Raw genomic sequence first — 15454 nt, 5'->3', positions numbered from 1 at the left:
ACTAATCTCTATAGGATCTGTACTGATTTCTCTCATTCCTGGTATTGGTAATTTGCGACTCTCCCACCTTCTTTTTGGCTGCTCAGTTAAACTAGAGGTTCACCAATTTTACTAAACTTTTAAAAGAACCAGCTTTTATATTCAGTCGATTTCCAAAATTGTCTTTATTTCCTTTTCTACTATTTTTGTTTTCCCCTGATTTCTTAAAGTGGAAGCTTAAATAATTTAATTTAGACTTTCCTTCTTTCCTAATATAAACATGCAAAGTTATAATTTTTCCCTCTAAGCACTGCTTTAACTGCATTCCACAGCTTTTGATATGTTTTAAAATTTTTATTCAGTTCAAAATATTTTTCAGTTTCCCTTGTGATTTCTTCTTTGACCCATGGGTTATTCAGAAATATGTTGTTTAATTTCAAAATACTTGGAGTTTTCCCAAATAGCTTTCTGATACTGATTTCTAATTTAATTATATTATGGTTAGATAACATACTGTGCATGATTTCAATCTATTTAAATTTATTAAAACTTGTTTTATGAACCAGCATAATAATGAGTATTCTGTGCACTTATAAAAGTATATTTTGGTTTTTGTGAAGGGTTTTATAAACATCAATAGGTCAAGTTGTCACCCACTGTAATTGTTGATTTTTCTAATTCTTCTTTCAGTTTTTGTTTCATATATATCAAACCTCTGCTATAAGTTACATACAAGTTTAGGATTATTATATCTTCTTGATGATCTAACCTCTTTATCATTATAAAACATCCCTATTTTCAACAACCAGCGTATTTGAACTGATACAGCTTTATAACAAAACTATAGTAGATCCATGCAATTTCCCATAAAAAACATATAGAGCAAGCATAGACTTTGGATTAAAGGTGACATTTTGTTAGAGATTGCAAAGAACTTTTCCAGGTTTAAAACTGAGGGAATTACCATGGAATTTCTTATAAACAAACTAGTCAGGACTCAATTTCATGATGATAGTATGTAAGATAAGTAAGAAAGGACATTCATTCCAACCTAGCTAATGCTAATTTTATTAGTGTCTTTGTGGTAAATATTGTCTAGTTTGCACTTACTTTTATGACAAGATGTAATGGCCTGCTCAAGTATTTTCTCAAAGTATCTGTGTCAAAATTTTCCCTGTTTTCTTTCAATAGCTGGATACTTCCTTAACATGCTAAGTGATAGGTACCTCAGTCCCCACAACTAGCTACATACGTAGTGGGAAAATTCTAGCAATATCCCATTAAAGGTAGGAATAAGACAAGGAAGCTCACTGTCTTCACTATTATTAAATATTTTTACTGGAAATACTAGCTAATGCAATTAGATATGAGAAATTAGAGGTAGAAAATTTGGAAAGGATTAGGTAAAACTATAACCATTTCAATGATATGATTGCAATCCTAGAAAATCTAAAAGAATCAACTCCAAACAGTAAGGCATCGTAGTAATAACTAACATTTTTGAGCACTAACATTACCATCTCTATTTTAACTCATTTAATCATCATACTATCTATCAGAAAACGATAAGAAAATGTATTAGATATCCCTAGAAGAAGTTCAGAAGGAGGGTGAGTTCCAGGTTTGGAATGATAGTCCATCACTTCATGCAGTGGTCCTCAGCATCAGCTTTATTCCCTTGGGGCTGCCAAATGGCTGCCAGTGTCAGTGTTGGGCTAGAAGTTTCCATGTCAAGAGGAGAATGTGTTGGAAACTTTCTCATAAGCATGAATCAATACCATATCAATACCATAGATAGTACATGTATATAATCTAGTTTTCTAATGCAGATGTGTGAGCAAGAATTTGAAGACCACTGCCTTGGACTAAACTTGGTTAGTCTGGTTATGGAACACATCAAATTTAGGTGACTCACCAATTGTGAGACTCATTGATTTGTGGAGGAAAGGTACTTGTGAGATAGGCTGGAAACTGGGACCCTTTACTGGAGTGCTTGGTCTCATTTTCTGGAGCAATAGAATACAAAGAAACTATAAGGGACGAAAAATAACTGCACACATGTGCAGTTGGGGCAATTATGAACAATAAGATACAAAAAGTCCACAAACCAACTGCCACTTCTGAGGTGCTGTGAGCAGAAGAAGGGTACTGCACATGATCCCAGCACACAGCACCACCAAAGGGGTGGGCAGACCATCTAAACTATGCCTCCTGCCCAGCCCATGGACCTGGCCTCCTTGTTACCCCATTTAAAGACCCAAACAGCTCATTCTGCTGCACCTGTTTCTTGTTTTCACTCCTTCCTGCTGCAGCAGGAGCCCCACAAAGCCTTGCCTAGAATTCTCCTCTGGCCTCTACCAATTTCTACTGATTAAAGAGTCTAAGGGCCTGGGTCATAGGTTAACACTCCAAGCTTGACATTGAAAAAGTGAAGGATGACGTTATTACTAGTGACGATAGCAATGGAATGATCAAGATGAAAACAATAATAACTAGCATTTATTGAGCACTTACAAAGTGCCAGACTATTCTGAGCGCTTTACATCCTCAGGACAAATCTATTAGGTAAATACTACTAATTAATCCATTTTACTAGTAAACTCCATGCGAACAGAGAACATTAGTTTTTTTTTCTCAGCAATGCATTACCTGGAGCACAGTAATAATTTAATAAATGTTTAATGAATAAAAAAAATGAGTATTGCCAAATTTCTCAGCCGAATAGGGCAAGATGAACTTTAATGCCAGAGCCGGGGTCATATGGCCCGGGGTTTTGCATACTTGGAGGTGAACCAAAGCACCAGATCCCTGCGAGGGACAACACGAAACAGCGATTTAAATTTCCTCGGCAACCGCTGCTGGACTGAATTTATGTTGTAGGCTAACGGGGCGCAGAAAACAAAAAACGGAGATTTGAGGAGACAAACCTCCTCCCGGCTGGCGTACGAGCTTCCGAGAAGCGTGGCCGCTAAGTTAATTTCAGCGCGGGACCCGGCACTGGGGGGATCCGCACTCCTCCAGCTACACTCGCGTCCCGACTCTCTAGCCGCGCGAGGAGGCTACGCCGGAAGTCTCGACTGCTCCTCGAGGAGTGTGGCCACCCACCGGCTTTTACCCCACCCACTCCCCACGCCCCACGTCCGGAAGGAGTCGTCACGCTTGCCGCGGCGTGGTACTTCTACGGAGGACAGGTTAGCGTCCCCGCGGGAGATAGAGTCGGGTCCCTCTCACCCCAGAAGCTTTTGTTCCTGTAGTCCTGAAGGCCGCGTTTGCACGCCGGGTGGGCTGCTGCAGGGGGAGCCCCTCAGGGGCCACCTTGCTGTCGTCGCCGGGTCGCCACCTCCCGCAACAGCGTGGTTGGCGCCTGGGGGGCCCGTGTTGGGCTTAGCGCCTCGGGATGCTACAAGGTTCCCCTCCTCCGCTCCCCTTTGTAGCTAACGGTGGCCTAGCCCTGTGGTCCTTGCTGGGCGTTCCCAGGAGCGCATTTGTGAAGAGGTGGGGTCCTGTCGAAGAGGTGTAACTGGGCATTTTGTCGGTGGTCCCAAGTTACAACAGTCTGAGGAGGACCTTGCCCAGATGATTGTAGAAAGGAATTTTCTGGCTCGGTGGTCTTAATAGTTTTTGTCTCGTCACATTTGAGCTCCATGCAGGGGCTGACCATAGAAGTGATTTTCAGTGTAAGTGATTTTCAGGTGTTTGTGTAAGTGTGTGTGATAGTCTGTGCCTGTGTGTGTGTGTGAGAGAGAGAGAGAGGGAGGGGGGAGAGAGCACGAGCGCTTGGTAGCTGTGTGTAATTTTAAAAATCGATAAATATATTTTGCTTCTCCTGGTCTCTTCCCCTAATTCCTCCTTACTCTCACCTGAGGGGTGTTTCTCTACTTCACCTTTGGATAGCAGTAGCAATTCTCTACCTAGGCTTTACACATTTAAAACATAGATCTGACCGTGTTAATCCTCTGCTTAAAATCTTACCGGTCTTCCCATTGTTTCAGGATAATACAAATTCCCTAGGCTGGCTTCGAGACCCTTCAAGGTATTGATTCTGCTGAGTTTTTCAGCCTCATCTCCTTTCATGGAAGCACACACACTATTTGTCCCCTGTCATGCCAACCTGCAGTAGTTTCATCTCTTTGGCTATGACAAAGTTTTATAATGGTTTACCCACATTTGGTAATTTATTTTTTCCATTCAGTCAAGATTTATTGAATTCCTGATATTGCGGGCACTGTTTTAGGAGCTGGGGATATAATGTGGAAAAAAACCCCAACCCAATCTGTAGTCCTTTTGAAAAATAACAGCTTGACTAAGATATAGTTCACATACCATAGAATTATAAAATACACATAAATTTTTAGTGCATTCACAAAGTTGTGCAACCAACACCCCAATCAATTTAAAAACATTTTCATCACTTCCAAAAGAAGCCCTGTACCCATTAGCAGGCTCTCCTGATTTCCTCCTTACCCCACCCCACTCGTAGACCTAAGGAACTATTAATCTACTGAATATATATTCAGCTATTCTGGACAACTCATATAAATGAAATCATGAAGTATGTGACCTTTTTTGAATGTCTTTCACCTAACATTCATGTTCATCCATGTTGTAGCATGTATCAGCACTTCATTCCTTTTTATTGCTAGATAATATTTCATTGTATGGCTATACCACGATTTATTTATCCATTGGTCAGTTGATGGACATTTGGGTTGTTTTGGCTCTTACAAATAATGTTCCTGTGAACATTCATGTACAAGTTTTTGTGTGAACGTCATGATTTCATTTCTCTTGGGTATATACCTTAGAATTGCTGGGTTGTATGGTAATTCTATGTTTAACATTTTGTGGAAATGCCAGACTTTTTTTAAAGCAGCTGCACCATCTTATATTCCTGTAAGCGGTGTATGAAGGTTCTAATTTCTTCCTATCCTTGCCAACAATTGTCATTATCTGCTTTCTTTTTTTTTTTTCTTAAATTCTAGCCATCCTAGTGGGTGTGAAGTGGTATCTCACTGTGGTTTTGATTTGTAGTTCCCTGATGCCTAATGACAGTTAAGCATCTTTTCATGTGCTATTGGCCATTTGTATATCTTCTTTGGAGAAATGTCTATGCATATTCTTTGCCCATTTAAAAATTTGGCTATTTGCTTTTTATCATTGAGTTGTAAGAGTTCTTTATGTATTCTAGGTCCAAGTCCTTTATCAGATATATGACAGTTATGTGGATTATGCTGTAGTTCCTGTAAATGGAAAACACATGAGGTTAATTTTTACTCTTCCTAGAGACCATGTTATAGATCTGCGGAGTAATTTAGAGTGAATTACTATGTGTGAAATACTGGGCCCAGGAAAACTGATGGGAAGAACCTGTGAGCAGCATTTTAAGATTTGAAAAATGCAGCAAGTGGAAACAGTTTATATAATTTTCCCATTCCCTACTGAGTTTTGTCTTTTCTGTATTGATTTGTACGAGTTCTTTGTGTAGAGATATTAACCTATTGACTGTTAGATATGGGGCAGATATTTTCAGTCTATTTGCTTGTAAACTTTGTTTTTGTATCTTTTACTATGTTAAAGCTTTACGTTTTTGTATAGTCAAAGACTGTCAGTCTTTTCCTTTAAAAGGCTTCTGGGGTACTGATGTAGTTTGGGATATACTATACTTAAATGATGGGAGTTACAGAAACCGACACAGTAGTTCCCTGGTTAGTGTGACGTCTGAGTCCATGGTCCTATATTTACCTTTACAGGCAGGCCTTATTTTATTGTGCTTCATTCTGTTGTGCTTCGCAGTTACTGTGCTTTTTACAAATGGAAGGTCCCTGGCAAACGTGCATCGAGCAAGTCTTGGTGCCATTTTTCCAACAGCGTTTGCTCACTTGGTGTTTCTGTGTCACATTGTGGTCATTCTCACAACATTTCAAACTTTTTCATTATTATTTGTTATGGTGATCTGTCATCAGTGATCCTTGATGTTACCATTGTAATTGTTTTGCGGTGCTGTGAACCATGCCCATATAAGACAATGAACTTAAATGAGAAATGTTATGTGTGTTGTGACTGCTCCACCAATTGACCGTTACCCCGTTTCTCCCTCTCCTTGGGCTTCCCTATTCCCTGAGACACAACAATATTGAAATTAGGCTAATAACCCTGCATTGGCCTTTAAGTGTTCAAGTGAAAACAAGTGTTGCACTTCTCTCACTTTAAGTCAAAAGCTAGAAATGACAAGCTGGTGAGGAAGGCGTGTCAAAAGCCTAGATAGGCTGAAAGCTAGGCTTCTTGCACAAAACAGTTAGCCAAGTTGTGAATGCAAAGGAGCAGTTCTTGAAGGAGATGAAAAGTGCTACTCCAGTGAACACACAAATGATAAGAAAGCGAAACAGCCTTATTGCTGATATGGAGAAAGTTTTAGTGGTCTGGATAGAAGATCTAGCCAACCACAGCACTCTCTTAAACCAAAGCCTAAATTCAGAGCAAGGCCCTAACTCTCCTCAATTCTGTGAAGGCTGAGAGAGGTGAGGAAGCTGCAGAAAAGTTTGAAGCCAGCAGAGGTTGGTTCATGAGGTTTAAGGAAAGAAGCCGTCTCCATAACAAAAGTGCAAGGTGAAGCAACAAGTGCTGATGTAGAAGCGGTAGCAAGTTATCCAGAAAATCTAGCTAAGGTAATTAATGAAGGTAGCTACACTGAACAGTGGATTTTCGACGTAGATGAAACAGCCTTATCTTGGAAGAAGATGCCATCCAGGACTTTTATAGTTAGAAATCAATGCTTGGCCTCAAAGGACAGGCTGACTCTGTTAGGGGCTAATGCAGCTGGTGACTTTCGGTTAAAGCCAGTGCTCATTTACCATTCCGAAAATCCTAGGGCCCTTAAGAATTATGCTAAATCTACTCTGCCTGTGCTCTTTAAGTGGAACAACAAAGCCTGGATGACATCACATCTGTTTACAATATGCTTTACTGGCTGTTTTAAGCCCACTGTTGAGACCTACTGCTCAGAATAAAAGAGTCCTTTCAAAGTACTGCGGCTCATTGACAATGCACCTGGCCACCCAAGAGCTCTGATGGAGATGTACAATGAGGTTAATGTGGTTTTCATGCCTGTTAACTATCCTGCAGCATATAGATCAAGGGGTAATTTCGACTCTCAAGTCTTACTATTTAAGAAATACATTTTGTAAGGGTAGAGCTGCCAGAGATAGTGATTCCTCTGATGGACCTGGGTGAAGTCAATTGAAAACCTTCTGGAAAGGATTCACCATTTTACTTGCCATTAAGAACATTGATGATTTATAGGAAGAGGTAAAAATATTAACAGGAATTTGGAAGAAGTTGATTCCAAACCTCATGGATAACTTTGAGGGGTTCAAGACTTCAGTGGAGGATATAACTACAGATGTGGTGGAAAGAACAAGAGAGCTAGAATTAGAAGTGGAGCCTAAAGATGTGAGTGAACTGCTGTGATCTCAGAATAAAACTTTAGTGGATGAGGAGTTGCTTCTTATGGATGAGCAAAGAAAGTGGTTTCTTGAGATGGAATCCACTCCTGGTGAAGATGCTGTGAAGATTGTTGAAATGATAACAAAAGATTTAGAATATTACATAGACTTAGTTGATAAATCAGTGGCAGGGTTTGAGAGGATTGACTCCAATTTCGAAAGAAGTTCTCCTGTGGGTAAAATGCTGTCGAACAGCATTGCCTGCTGTAGAGATCATTTGGGAACGGAAGAGTGAATCGATGCGGCGGACTTCATTGTTGTCTTGTTTTAAGAAATGGCCACGGCCACCCCAGCCTTCAGCACCCACCACCCTGATCAGTCAGCAGCCACCAACACCAAGGCAAGACCCTCCACCAGCACGAAGATTACAACCGTCTGAAAGCTCACATGGTGGTTAGCATTTTCTAGCAATAAAGTATTTTAAAGTTATGTACATTGGCTTTTTTTAAAGGTACGATGCTATTGCACACTTAATAGACTGCAGTATAGTATAAACATAACTTTTTTTTTTTTTTTTTTGCGGTACACGGGCCTCTCACTGTTGTGGCCTCTCCCTTCGCGGAGCACAGGCTCCGGACGCGCAGGCTCAGCGGCCATGGCTCACGGGCCTAGCCGCTCCGCGGCATGTGGGATCTTCCCGGACTGGGGCACGAACCCGTGTCCCCTGCATCGGCAGGCGGACTCTCAACCACTGCGCCACCAGGGAAGCCGTAAGCATAACTTTTATAGGCACTGGGAAACCAAACAATTTGTGTGACTCATACTTTATTGCAATATTCGCTTTGTTGTTGTGTTCTGGAGCTGAACCCACAATATCTCCAAGGTGTGCCTATAGAGCATTCATTGTTTCGGACACTTGTGCCTCCCTCTCTCTCTGCCTTGAAAAATATGCTAAAATCTGCTTCAGCTTTATTGGTTCATTTAATTTTCTATTTCAAACGGACTCCTGGAAGTTATTTCCTTATTCTCCTCGTCATGTTTAGTCTCCTGCATTAGATTTGTGAGAGCTGTATTGTACAGTTGGTCATCAAATAGTAGGTACTTACTACATGCCAGCAGAAGTTTATTTGAAGATTTTATGTGTGCAGAGCTTGAATGTAACTGCTGGTTCTGTATTGATTGGGGCATGCTGGGAACAGTAGTTTTATAAAATCCTGTTAACATTATTTTAGTGTTTGTTTTTCTCATTTCATTGGTTTAAAGGTAGTAGTAATTCAGGTATTTTTAGGGTCTCTGAACATTTTGAGTAACTGAGGAGAGCTATATGCTGTAGCTCCTTAGAAAATTTGCATTTCTATTTTACATGCAATATCTAGGGCTTCATTGTTTCCCTATGGCCTGATTTGTTAGGAGGACTCTGTGTTTCTTGCTCTAGTGTTTGTTTTTTTTTAAATTGTGGTAAAATGTACAGAACATGAAACTTAGCATTCTAACCATTTTAAGTGTACAATTCATTGACATTAAGTACATTCACATTGTTGTGCAACTATCACCACCATCCTCTCCAGAACTTTCATTTTCCTAAACCGAAACCCTGTATACCTGTTAAATAATAACTCCCCATTCCCCCCTCTCTCCAGCCCCTTGTAACCACCATTCTACCTTTTGCCTCTGGAATCATAAAATATTTGTCCTTTTGTGTCTGATTTATTTCATTTTGTATAATGTCTTTAAGGTTCATCCATATTGTAGCATATTGCAGAATTTTCTTCCTTTTTAAGGGTAAATAATATTCCATTGTATGCATATATCATATTTTGTTTATCCATTCATTAGTTCATAGACATTTGGGTTGTTTACATCTTTTGGCGATTATGACTAGTGCTTCTATGGACATTGGTACAGTTATCTCTTTGAGCTCTTTTGAGTGTGTACTGTAAGTGGAATTGCTGGGTCATAGGGTAATTCTCTGTTTAATATTTTGAGGAACATTCATATGCTTCAGTGTTTTTTGTCATTCACATAAAATATGAGATTTAAATAAAATGTGTAATTTAGGCAAGTATTAATTACCACATTTACCTTTCTAAAACTATAAATTCAAAGAGCCATCTCCCAGTTGAAGGGATGTAGGGGTTTTTGTCTTAGGACTTGGAGATCTTGGAGTTTTAAAATTATGTACTAGAATTCAGATTAAATAACAGGTTTATCTGGATAGGTTCCCAAATCCTGAACTTCTTTATGATCTAAGCTCCTGTTTTTTTTTTGTTTTGTTAACTCTGTGTATTCAGTCTTTTTGGGCAAATTACTCATCATGGCAGATGGTAAGATGGAGGTGAGTTCACATAGTTGTTGCAAAGTTCTGGATTGTTCTGTTACCCTTCTGCTGCTTTAGTTGGATACTCTGGCAGTTGCTCAGGTATGATGTGAATACTGCTGTTTCTGACAAGCAAGTTCACCTCCGCCGGTGCAAAGGTATCCATGTCATTAACTAGTGAAGGATGGGAAATGGCCACTATTATTCTGTTATTACTGTACAAGCATTTTTTCAACGATTCCCCTGATGTTGGAAGTGTAAGTTGTTTTGGGTACGGGGATCCCTCTCAGTAACTGGCCTCCCTGAGATAAATGGGGAAGTGTAGATAGACAGCAGTATAACTCAACCAGATCTTAGAAAACTAAGATCTCATGCCTGCCAGACCCTCCCTCTTCCCATTCCCCTCATTTGCAACATCTTTCATAAACTCCTGTTTAGTATTTCCTCATCACTGTTACAGCCCACACCCCATGGTAAACAGCAAGCGTATTATCAGGAGAGATGGAAGGAACAAATATGTTAATGTGACTTTTGCTCTCAGTTTGGGTCCATTTGTCATCTGGGCTCTCACCTGATCATCCATCTTGTGGGCTCTTGGCACCTTATGGCATTTGGCATCTACAGATGCACTAGAAAGGTCCCCAAATGCATTTGGATGCTCCAGACTCTTGGAACTTGAATATAACTTAGATTTGTATGTGGTTTCCCTAGCATCCAGCAAATACCAAGCTACATAGATGCTGAGTACCCACCTTGGCCTGTTTATGCCTCAGCTCTTTGAGTAAGACAAAGCACAATCCCATAAAAATGCCTTTGTAAGACTTTTTTTTTGGGTTACCAGACAAAGGTGAATATTAATTCCTAGTTTTTGGTAACAGATTGTTACCTTTCATTAGACTTTTCGATACTAGGGACAAAGTGATTTACTTCTAGTGTACGTCAGTAGCCTTTAGAAACACTTCCAGGTCCATATTTAAATATTTCAACATGCTTATGTTAGATTAGGATCTTTCAAATTTTATTTGGGCCACAGGCCTTTGGGCTATAAATGGCAAAACTGTTGAATTTTATGTGAATACTTTTGCATTTTAACTTTATGATTTTTTCTCCTTTCTATAAACATACGGCACTATTTTTATTCTCTTAGTCTGCATCTGTCTTTTAAAAATTATCATATAGTAAAATTGACTGTTTTACCTTTTGGTTTAGTTCTGTGAATTTTTATTTTTTTAATAAATTTATTTTACTTTAGTTTTGCCTGTGTTGGGTCTTCGCGGCTGCACGCAGGCTTTTAGTTGCGGCGAGCGGGGGCTACTCTTCGTTGTGGTGCACAGGCTTCTCATTGCGGTGGCTTCTCTTGTTGCAGAGCATGGGCTCTAGGCGCGTGGGCTTCAGTAGTTGTGGCACGTGGGCTCAGTAGTTGTGGCACGTGGGCTCAGTAGTTGTGGCTCGTGGGCTGTAGAGCACAGGCTCAGTAGTTGTGGCTCACGGGCTTAGTTGCTTGGCTGCATGTGGGATCTTCCTGGATCAGGGCTTGAACCTGTGTCCCCTGCATTGGCAGGTGGATTCTTAACCACTGTGCCACCAGGAAGCCCCTTAGTTCTGTAAATTTTAATACATGTATAGATTTGTGTAACGGCAACTATAACCAAGGTATACCTCACCTCAAAAACTACCGTGTGCTATCTCTTCACCATCACCTTTCCCTCACCCAGGTAAGCAAAACCAAAAAAGTAAATGTCATTTTGTGCTTTTTATTTAGGGAAACAGTAAGGTTGTGTCCCTTTTTTTTTCTCTTTACCAGTGATTTTTATCCAAATGTGATGGGACTAAAAAGGATAAAATAAACGTAATTCCTTTTCATTTTCTTTCAGAGACTTGCAGACTTTCTCACAAACTTGATTAGGAATAAAAACATTTTCCTCGTGATTCCTTCCAGAAGGTGGCAGTGTTGTGCTATAATAGGACGTAAAGATCGTCTGCAAGAAAATATCAATAATTAAGTTTTTACTTCAGGAAAATAGGACAGTTAATTAAGAATTAACATTTAACTCTAGAATCTGTTTTCTTTGGATCAGTTCCAAAGTCTGTCTTATTTCTAGCAAAGCAGTCTGTGGATAAAATCATCCTTTAATTCTTTCATATTTGTTTTCAAATAGTTTTAAATGTTTGCAGAGGTAGGAGTTAACTTTAAGGTTAACCTTTGTGGCAAGAATAACTCCCGTGTTATGGATGAATCTGTGAGTCACAGAATCAGTCGTATCAGTGAGAACTCAGGTGTTTTATATTTCAACCTTCTTTGTCACAGGTAGGAACCCCATCTGTAACATCCCTCACAGCTGGTGGCATTAATTAATCAGCAGATGGAGCAGATGCAGAAGAAACAGATTTTGATTGCCAGCATCCTGAGTTTGAAGCTTTAATGGAGATACTCAGTGAGAAATGATGAAGTGGAGCTTGTGAGACATTCACACTTAGGTGACTCACAGGTTTTCAAACCTAATCCACTCGAAAAGGGATTCCCTTTCTCCTTACACTTCCATCAGTTTACATCTGACAGTATATACTTCCCTGGGCACTGGGTCCACCATTTATCCAGATGCTCATGCAGGGTACTTGGGATCATCTTTAAGACCTCTCAGCATTCTCTTATTTCTACCTCTCAGGTAGAATTTCTCAAACCTGGTTACTTCATCTCTACCTCTGTCATCCTAGTCCACACAACCTTTCTCTCTCACCTGGATATTGCTTTCTAATTGGTATGCCCAAATGTGTTAATACTTTATTTTTCACCCAAAAGATATTCTAAAAAATATAAAATCTGATCACGTCAAACTCCTGCTTGAAACTCTTCTATGGTTTGCCTTTATACTTAGAATAAACCGAAATATTTAACTTGATCCACAACAATCCTCCCTTCCAGCCCCACCCTCTGATCTGGCCTCTCTGCTTACTGCTACAGCCTCACATCATGCCAGTTCCCTTGTTCACTGTGCTCCGTCCTCTCTTTATTCCTTGATTGGAGGAGGGGAGGAGAATAGAACAGGGAGACCTGTTTTTAAGCCAACATGCATTTTAGGTAAAGAAATGATGGCTTAGTAATTAAAGTTTGTGGCTCATGGGGACATTTTCATAGCAATCAAGAACTCATCGCTTTGTCACTTTTCAACACCTCAACATAAATCTAGGGATAAATGCACATCTCAGTTCAGATTCTGTGTGGAAAAAAAAATTTATATTCTGACTAAGAAAAGGAAATTTAGGACCAGGCAGCCATTACCTGTTATATTCCAAGTGTGGCTAATCCTTTGTATTTGAGAGCTTTCACTCAGTGTGTCTAAAATGACTCTATTTTTGTAATTTCATCCTTCTAGCGTTTAATTATGCATTCTTCGTTTTTCACGTGTGTGAGTCTTGCCTCAGCAACCAGTTGGACCACACCACCATCTGGGGCTTAGATGCTATTGGTGGCATCCCGAAAAAGTGATAGTTGTGCAGCCTGTTCTTGAGTTTCTTGCTTCCCAGGGCAGTTCATTCCTTTTTGGGATAGTTTTGTCTGTTAAGAAGTCCTTCTCTATCTTGTACCAGATCTCTGGTTTGCAGTTTTCCCACACTGGTTCTAGCTTTCCTTGGAGGCATAGAGAACAAGTCTAACTTCTCTTCCGCCATTAGCTCTTTAGCTGTTGAAGTAGCTGTTGTAGCTCCCAGCATATTCCCCTTGATAAACCTTCTCAGCTTCTTCAAGTATTTCTCAGTGTTTTCACTCTTCTGGGCACTTTCTATTGACTGTCTTCTAGTTTAGTGTTTGAAAGTGTGTTTTGAGACTACCTGCAACACAGTCACTTAAGATACTTGTTAAAAATGAAGATTCCTGTTGGATTCAGATGGTAGATTGACTTCTGATCTTGCTCCCTATTGAAACCCCACTAAAACTAGTAAAGATCCAAAGGACAGAACGTTAGGAAAGGAGATAAGAACAATACAATTTGAAAAACTGAAAAGCCCAAGCAAGAGTGAATGGAAATTTATCTCGACCCCCAAGAATCATGACCCGTAAATTGGCAGAAGGAAAAACTGAAACTAATTATATTTACCCTGTAAATCCTCAAGAAGCTCAAGAACTGGGCAGTGCCAGGTATTCCTGGAAATTGGGATACGAGGGAGATAAAATTAGGAGGACTGGGTGAATATTGCTGATTAGTAACTCCCAGTGGATGCTGTTCACCTTGGGACAGATGCTGAGGCTCAAAGCAATGATCTCTGGATAGAGTAGCATTTCCTTACGGGAAGGCATTCCTAGAATTCCTCAGGAAATTTTATGTTTATTCGAAGCTCAAATCCTGAGGAAAGTCATTTAAAAAGTCAGGAAAATAAAAAAGGATTTAAAAATTTCCCAAGAATTAAAGCTTAACATATTATTGGATACCATTGGTTCTGAGAGTTCCACTGGCATCAAGTGGAAAGCAAGAAAGGGGCATGCTGACACTGAGTAGAAAGTAAAGGTCTAGGAACTGAGACAGAAACATCTGGGAGAAAAGCATCATGGTTTAATCAGTTGGTCTTACTCATAGTTGTTGCCATCTTATAAATATGTTTTCATGCTCTACCTGCTGCTAACAGGTATTCTTACAAGTAAGATAAGTTTACATGCATTATAAATCCTATGAGTGGTGTCCCAAGAAATAACAAATTTGGGAGCGAAATAAATCTGTAAACTGGCAGTTACAATATAATGTTCTGCGTAGTACTGTTAACCTTGCTATGAGATCTCAATGTTGTATATATAAATATTACCCAATAATGTTTGTTGGTGTTTTCAAGTTCAGCATATTCACTGATAGACTGTGGGTTTTTTTTTTTTTTTTTTTGGAAATAACAGGAATTGAAAAGAAGGTTTGAAAGTTTTTGTGGAATACTCCAATATGAAATGAGAACTTAATCTAAAAGCTGAAATAGTAAAAGCAGTATTTCAAAGCAAAACCAAAACCAGAGTAAGCAGACAAAATAGTTTGTTGTAAAAAAAAAAAAATAGTTTATATGAAGCAACGTGTACCCTAACACTCAACTTGAGGGATGCTTTTTGATGCACTCTGAATTTGACCAATGTCAACACAAATGAATGAAATTTTTCTGCATCTGGAATATTTGTTATGAAAGACTATTGAACAGCCCATGATTAAAAAATTTCATTTTTAGAATGATAACTTCTAAATATTTATAGTACTTCAACTTTTACAAGGATTTTTATTTGGGATTTATTTTGTATTAATGTTTCTTTTATAAGGTCTTTTTTTCCCCTCAGATTTCTTGAGGTATAATCGATGTATAACATGCAAGTTTAATATGTACAACGTGATGCCATTTGTAGCAACATGGATGGACCTGGAGATTATCATATTAAGTGAAGTAAGTCAGAGAAAGCCAAATACCATATGATATCACTTATATGTGGAATCTAAAAAAAAAAAGTGATACAAATGAACTTATCTATAAAACGGACTCTCAGAGTTAGAGAATGGTTACTGGGGAGAAGGGTGGCGGGGGGAGGTATAGAATAGATTGGGAGTTTGGGATTGACAGGTACACACTGCTTTATTTAAAATAGATAACCAATAAGGACTTACTGTATAGCACAGGGAACTCTGCTTAATATTCTGTAATAACCTAAATGGGAAAAGAATTTGAAAAAGGATAGTTACATGTATATGTATAACTG

General features: G+C 39.3%; 1 protein-coding gene across 4 annotated transcripts in view; it reads left to right on the top strand.

Annotated features, from left to right (window-relative positions):
- Positions 1-3116: 3116 nt before the first annotated feature.
- The window catches only part of COA1 (cytochrome c oxidase assembly factor 1), an 86155-nt gene continuing 73817 nt past the window's right edge, over positions 3117-15454 (top strand). For 2 of the 4 annotated variants that reach the window (XM_082661937.1, XM_082661936.1), the window contains exon 1: positions 3117-3170. The gene's annotated coding sequence lies outside the window, so the exon portion shown is untranslated. The remainder of the gene's footprint in view (positions 3171-15454) is intronic. The other 2 variants (XM_082661938.1, XM_082661939.1) reach the window with 2 other exon arrangements.

This window comes from Grampus griseus (assembly GCF_964374135.1).
Source record: "Grampus griseus genome assembly, chromosome: 9".
Classification (NCBI taxonomy): Eukaryota; Metazoa; Chordata; class Mammalia; order Artiodactyla; family Delphinidae; genus Grampus; species Grampus griseus.
Note: the sequence above shows the minus strand (reverse complement) of the source record. Positions and strands in the feature narration are given on the sequence as shown.